General features: G+C 44.3%; 1 protein-coding gene across 1 annotated transcript in view; it reads right to left on the reverse strand.

The window, feature by feature from the left end:
- The window catches only part of BTBD11 (BTB domain containing 11), a 438,517-nt gene that overhangs the window by 187,842 nt on the left and 243,293 nt on the right, over positions 1-7,382 (reverse strand). The gene's annotated exons all lie outside the window — the stretch shown is intronic.

Raw genomic sequence — 7,382 nt, forward strand, 5'->3', positions numbered from 1 at the left:
GAACCCAAGTCATGGTATTTTCAATTGCCTCATATGCATGTGAAAGCTGGACAATGAATAAGGAAGACTGTGGAAGAACTGATGACTCTGAATTGTGGTGCTGGTGAAGAATACTAACGCTACTATGGACTGCCAGAAGAATGAACAATTCTGTCCTGGAAGAAGTGCAGCCAGAATGCTCCTTGGAAGAGAGAATGGCCAGGCTTCATCTCACCTGCTTTGGTCATTTTTGTCAAAAGAGACCAGTCCCTGGAGAAAGATACCATACTTGGTAAAGCATAGGGTCACCAAAAAAGGGGATGACCCTCAATGAGATGGACTGACACAGTGGCTACAATGATGAGCTGAAGCACAGCAAGGTTGTTAGGATGGCGCAGGACTGGGCAGTGTTTCATTCTGTTGTACGTAGGGTCACTAGGAGTCAGAGCCAACTCGATGGCACCTAACAACAACAATATGCTGTTATATTCAATTTTTTTCCCATGAAAAATATATACTTTCAACTTCAAAATAAAAGATGAATAAAGGATCTGAATAGACATTTCCCCAAAGAAAACAGACAAATGGCCATTAAACATAGGAAAACATGCTTGACATCATTATGTACCAGAAAAAATGCAAATCAAAAACCACAATGAGATATCACTTCACACCCACTAGGATGACTATAATCAAAGAGTCAGGGAATAATCAGTGTTGGAAAGAATGTGGTAGGAATGTAAAATAATGTAGGCACTTTGGAAAATAGTCTTTAGTTCCTCAAAAAGTTAAACACAGAGCTACCAGACGATCCAGTAGTTCTCCGCCTAAGTAAATACTCGAGAGAAGTGAAAACATACGTCCACACAAAAAGATCCTGCACACAGATGTTCGCAGCAGCCTTACTCATAATAGCCAAGTGAAAGCAATCCAAATAACCATCAACTGACCAATGGATAAATAGGAGTGGATATCCGTACAATGGAATATTACTAGGCCATAAAAAGCAGTGAAGTGCTGATACTTGCTAAAATGTGCTTGAACCTTGACATTATGCTAAGACACAAAAGGCCCCACATTGTATGATTTTCTTTGTATGAAATGTGCAATTGGTAAACATATAGAGATAAAAAGTAGACTAGAGGTTGCTTAGGGCTGAGAAAGATGGGGGGCACTGGGGCATAGCTAAGAATATGGGTTTCTTTGAGAGGTAATGAAAATGTCCTAAAATTGGTTATGGTGATGACTGTACAACTTAGTGAATACACTAAAAAGCATTTAATTATACATTTTAAATGAACAGATTGATGGTATGCGGATTTTATCTCAATGAAGATGTTATCATAAATTAAAAAAAAAAAAGGGGTCTCATTCACCTGTGAGAGTCTCTTCAGTTTTTGTTCCAGACTAGATTACTTGGGGCCATTCATTCATTTGACATTCAACAGATACTTCCTGAGCTGTAGAACTAAGATATATGCTCAGAATACAAAGCTGAACTGGACATAGCAGAGTGAGAAAAGAAAAAAACCTGGGTTTGCATTATGCCTCTGACACTGTATGGCCCTGGACAAGACATTTATTCTTCTAAGTCTCAGTTTTCTTTTCTGAGTAATGGGAATGATAAAATTTCACCTTTCCCGTGTAATTTCACCTTTCATGTATTTAGAGCATTTGCTTTCCAGCAGGTACTCCAGAAATCATGGATGTATTTTCACTCCCAGCCACAGTAGGCTTGACAAAGAGTCATGGTCTGGACCTCTCTCTCAGTGGATCTAGGCAGTTCTGCATTTTAATATGATGCCCTGAGGAAATCTACCACCCATTTGCCAGTTTGTCATACTGTGATGGCTTGTGTGTTGCTATGTCTCTGATCTTTTAAATACCAGCAGGGTTACTCATGGTGGACAGGTTTCAGCAAAACTTCTAGACTAAGACCAGGAAGAAAGGCCTGGCTGAAAATTAGCTAATGAACACCTCACGGATCACAACACAACACTGTCCAACTTGCTTGCTTTGGACATGTCATCAGGAGGGATCAATCGCTGGAGGAGGACAGCCTGTTTGGTGAAGTAGAGGGCCAGGAAGGGAGAGAGAATCTTAATGACATGGATGGGCACAGTAGCCACAATGAGGGACTCAGACATCCAGTGATCGTGAGGATGACATAGGACAGGGCAACATTCTGTTCTGTTGTATATGAGGTGGCCGTGAATTGGAGTTGACTCAGTAGAAGCCATCTATCTATCTGTCTACAGGATGGCTGTGAGTCGGAATTGACTCAATGGCAATGGCTTTGGTTTTCTGGTTTTTATCTATCTATTCATCTAGCTGGACAATGACTAAGGAAGACCAAAGAAGAACAGAATATACCATGGACTTCCAGAGGGATGAACAAATTTGTCTTGGAATACGTATAGGCAGAATGTTCCTTGGAAGTGAGGATGGTGAGACTCGTGTCACATACTTTGGACACATTATCAGGAGAGACTAGTCCATGCAGAAGAGCATCATGCTTGGTAAAGTAAAAACAAACGAACAAACAAACAAACAAAACTCACTGTCGTTGAGTCAGATCTGACTCATAGTGACCCCTCCTTGGGTTTCTGAGGTGGTATCTCTATGGAAGCAGATTGCCCAGTCTTCCTTCTGAGGAGTGGCTGGTGGTTTGAACCACTAGCGTTCTGGTTAGCAGTCAAATGCCTTTGGCATTACCCACCAGAGCTCCCCTTGGTAAAGTAGAGGGTCAGAAAAAAAAAGAAAGCTCTTCAATGAGATGGACTGACACAGTGGCTACAATAATGGGCTCAAACATAGGGACAATTATGAGGATGGTGCCGGACTGGGCAGTGTTTCATTCTGTTGTGCAGAGGGTCACTGTGAGTCTGAACTGACTTGACGGTACCTAAGAACAATAAGATCTGTTTATCTGTCCAACTGAGGAAACCAGCAGGGGTTGCAGGGGAGAAGTCCCAGCCATAAGGGAGGCCCCTAATCTAGGTACCTGGTGAGGCACTTGGCAACCTTTGTGAATTTTCACATCTCCAGTTGACTTCACAGGACCATCCACAATACAGCCTGTAGAGCAAATCGCAGAGCCTCGGAGCTGGAGGGCACACAGGCCTGCCCAACACTCTGATCTGACAGACGGGGCTCTCAGGTCTTGAGCAGAAACATCTACAGGTCTTTCTAGAAGAGAGTGTTTTCTGGCCATTGGGTATGAAAGCTTTACTTTAAAAAGCCTGGGTTCCCATCTCAGCCCTTCTATTCTCAGGGGTGTTTGATCTTGGTCAAGCTGTTTCTCCTCCTCTTGCCTCCATTCCCATATCACAGAACAGGGACGTTCACAGGACATCAGAAAGAAGTCATGTAAGGCTTCTAACATAGTAGCCTAGATTAGTAAATACCAGCTGCTATCATTACTACCACTAGCTAGAAAGGCCATGGTCAGAGGCTGGTCCCTCACCCTGACCAACCATCTCCTGGTTTCAAGAAGTCTGGACAGTCCAAGACAAACCCTTTCCATCTCACCTTCACGGGGAAAATAGAATCCACACTGATGGTGTAACCTTTGAATATGAAGACTGGCCTCTCTAGGGACATGGCGAGAGCAAGGCAGTATTGATTCAATCCACAGAGCAAGTCAGTGCAAATTACAGACCGAGCAGGAAAGAAGGCAACGGTATCACCTTCAGCTGCCGATGTGACTTATCAAACTGCCTCCACACAAGTTCTACTGGGCTGACTTAATGAGTGTGCAAGCCCCATCTGTAATTAGCAATGCCCATTTACGTGCCAACAATTCATATGCGAAAGTCAAGATTCATCCTCAACAACAGCGTTTAATTTACAGAGTAAATTGTCCTTAAACACAATTTATGTGGCAAGCTGCTCCTGTGGGCTGCCTGCTTAGGTGAAATGCAGATTTGTTGAGCAAATCCTTTCTTTGAAGAAACGCCCGCCCCCCTTCCTCAAAAGTCAAACCAGTTGCTATGGAGTCCATTCAGACTAATGGCAACCCCAGGTGTGTCTGTTAAACTGTTCCACAGGGTTTTCAATGCCTGGGTTTTCAGACAGATCACCAGGCCTTTCTTCCAAGGTACCTCTGGGTGGGTTTGTACCACTAACCTCTAGGTTAGTAGCTGGGCACTTAACAATTTGCACCACCCAGGGACTCCTTTCTTCTGAGAAATGTGCCAGAATTCATTAGAGCCTCAGCCTGGGTCCCAGAAGCTGGGAGGGGCCATTAAGAACCAGGACCAGCCTTTGAGATCCCGGATGAGTGTGTGTGGACCCCTGGTGTGAGAGCCCCTTCATAGTCATGCCCAAGCAGACGTGCCCCAACTCTGTTTCAGCCAGATCCTAAGTTACCAAGGGACATGGGCATGCTTTGGGAATTAGCTGAGTCCCCCACGATGTGGCATTTCTTCTTAAAGAAGTGTTTTCCCCAACAGTCCTGCTTGGACCCTCTCTATACGAATCCCAGGGGAGCTTGTGAAAATGCAGAGTTCCTTGCCCTGGTCCAGCTGTTTCAGATTATATCAAAATATCATTCACACTCATCACTACTTCAAAATCACAGGGTCATCAGTGCTGCTGCAAGTCTCGTTAGATCATATGTTAATAAAAAGTGTACATATCACAATACCACAACTTAAATGAAAAATGTCTTGATAAGTGAATTTAAATCTAATTGGTTTCCTTTGTAATTCTATGTACTTCATTTTATGCATTTAAAATTACTATTTTGAGACAATCCATAGGCTTTGCCAGACTGCCAAAGGGGTCTGTGGTGCCAAGCTTAAGAACAATTTACGCCTGGTCACTGAAAGAGCCTGAGACTGGCAGTGGTTATCTCATGACTCTAGGTGCTTGAAGAAAATGGAAGTACAATTTCCAGATTCAGGCTCCAGGAAAGCATTTTACAGGGTGGGAGGCACACCATGGCGAGAAGTGCCTGTCTTAGGTACAGGGAATTCCTTTGGGAACAGTTGCCTTGTGGGTCCTGAATCCTTTCATAATTCAGAACTTGCTGGAATTTCAATAGCAATTCATCCTTAAATAGTCCTTCTGAGATCAATGCTCCAATTCCATCAGGAACTAATTAATACACAGCTCAGTTGTGTGATAGTCAATTAGATCATAAGTAAATACAGTTTCATTTTTCTCTGGTTGGCCAGACTCAGAGAGCACAGCCCTGAATTAGGGGGTGGTCAAGCACGGCAGGTCACTGCCTAAGCAGAAACATTCCATCCATGACTATCTCTCCCATCTCTTCACCTTTCTGCCCCATCCATCCGTCCGTCCATCCATCCTTCCACTCATTCTTTTAACAAATCTCCTGAGAGCCTACTATGTACCAGGCAGTATTATTGGTTCTGGGGTTATTTCAGGGAACAAAATAAATATCCTTGCACTCATGGACCATACATTTTAGTAGGAAGAGACAAACACAAAAAACAAAACCCATAGTCATCTAGTCAATCCTGACTCGCAGGGCTCCACAGGACAGAGCAGAACTGCCCTATGGGTTTCCAAGGCTGTGAATCTTTACAGAAGCAGACTGCCTCAGCTTTGTCCAGCTGGTGGGATTGACCCTTTTGGTTAACAGTTTAGCTCTGAACGACTGCACTATCAGGTCTCTTTTAGGAAGAGATAGACAATTGAAAAACTAAATAAATAAACGAGTAAAATAAACAAGTATGACTAGAGAAGTGGGGGATGGCAATGGCTGGCAATAGCATGGGGTTTCATGCTGGGCTGATGAAAATGTTCCAAAATGGATTCCAGTGATAGCTGCACACTGTGTAAATAGACCAAAACCCATTGGACTGTATACTTTAAATGGATGCACTGTATGGTATGTGAATTACATCTCAGTAAGCTGTTATTTAAGAACAAAAAATACATAGACTATGTTATGGGATGATAATTGCTAGGGAGAAAAGGAAAGCAGTGTGGGGGCTAAGGGCCCTTGGGGTGTTACAGTGGTACAAAGTGGTCAGGGAAGGCCTCATTGAGACTGCAGCACTGGGGTCAGAGCAGAAGGTCATTAGGGAGCCAGCCATGTGGATATCTGGGGGAAGAGTTCCAGGCACAGGGAACAGGAAGGGCAAGGGTCCTGAGGTATCCTGGTATGTTCAAGGGACAGCCAAGAGGCCAGGGTGGTTGGAGTTCAGGGGCCAAAGGGAAAGTAGAAGACGACAAAGTCTGAGAGATAAGGGGGTGCTGTAAAGCAATTCTCAGGCAGCGGCTTTTCCTATGGGTTGGATGGGGAGCCACAGGAGGGTTCCGAACAGAGGAGAAATAGGATCCAACATACATTTAACTGGATCCCTGGGGCTGCTGTGCTGAGTGGGGAGAGCAGTTAGGAAGCTAAGCAATTACCCAGCGGAAGATGATGGTAAGAGGGGAAGGCAGTGAGAACTAGTGGGGTTCTGGGTGTATCTGAAGACAACCTGATAGAATGGATATATGAAGGAGGGTGAGCGGTCAACTCAAAGGCTTCTGGCCTCAGCAACTGAAGGATAGAGCTGCCATTTTCAGAAGTGGGAAAGACTGTGGGAGGGGCAGGGTGGATTGGGACTTGAGATTTGAGCACATGGGTTTCAAGCTGTCAGTTAGACCTTCAAGGAAGAGGCCAAGCCTAGAAGTCCAAGAAGAGGCTCAGGCTGAAGATCTAAGATCTCACGCCTTGTTCCTCATTTGGTTGGTGCAAGATCCAGGGTCCAAGATCCTCCTGAGACTACTGTCTTGGCTTGGCCAATAGCTCTGTGCACTGAGGTGGAGGTGAGAGGAACATATGGGTCTTAGAGCCAGGCTGCAGGGATGTGAATCTGAGTTCTGCCCCTTTTTGGTGGAATTGCACTGCCAGGCAATTCTTTTTAGTGAACTCAGTCCTGAATTTTACAATCTGTAAAATGGGGACAGTAAGATGAAATGATTACAGTTAATACACGTAAAGTGCTAGAAACCTAACAAAGATAGCCATCATTACTAACTGTGCCCTTATCCTTGGGTAGCACAAATGGTTAAGTGCTTGACTACTAGTCAAAAGGTTGGTGGTTCAAACCCACCCAGAAGTACCTCAGAAGACAAGCCTGGCTATTTGCTTCCAAAAGGTCACAGCCTTGAAACTCCTGTGGAGCGGTTCTACTCTTCACATGAGGCTGCCATGAGTTTTGAGTTGACTTGACAGCAACTAACAACAACAATAACCCCTATCCATAGGAAACCACCTGAAAACATATGGGAACAAAGGAAGCCAGGGGAAAGGTGTCCCACTGTGGAATTCAACAGTAGACAGTCGCCATTTATGTAGCATCTATTGTGTGCCAGGAGCTATGGCAAGCCTTTTCATGGGCTTTGGCTCACCATATCACTCCAGTCCACACTGTGAGTTA

This window comes from Orycteropus afer, unplaced genomic scaffold (genome assembly GCF_000298275.1).
Source record: "Orycteropus afer afer isolate SDZICR_OR568_19922 unplaced genomic scaffold, OryAfe1.0 scaffold00209, whole genome shotgun sequence".
Lineage (NCBI taxonomy): Eukaryota > Metazoa > Chordata > Mammalia > Tubulidentata > Orycteropodidae > Orycteropus > Orycteropus afer.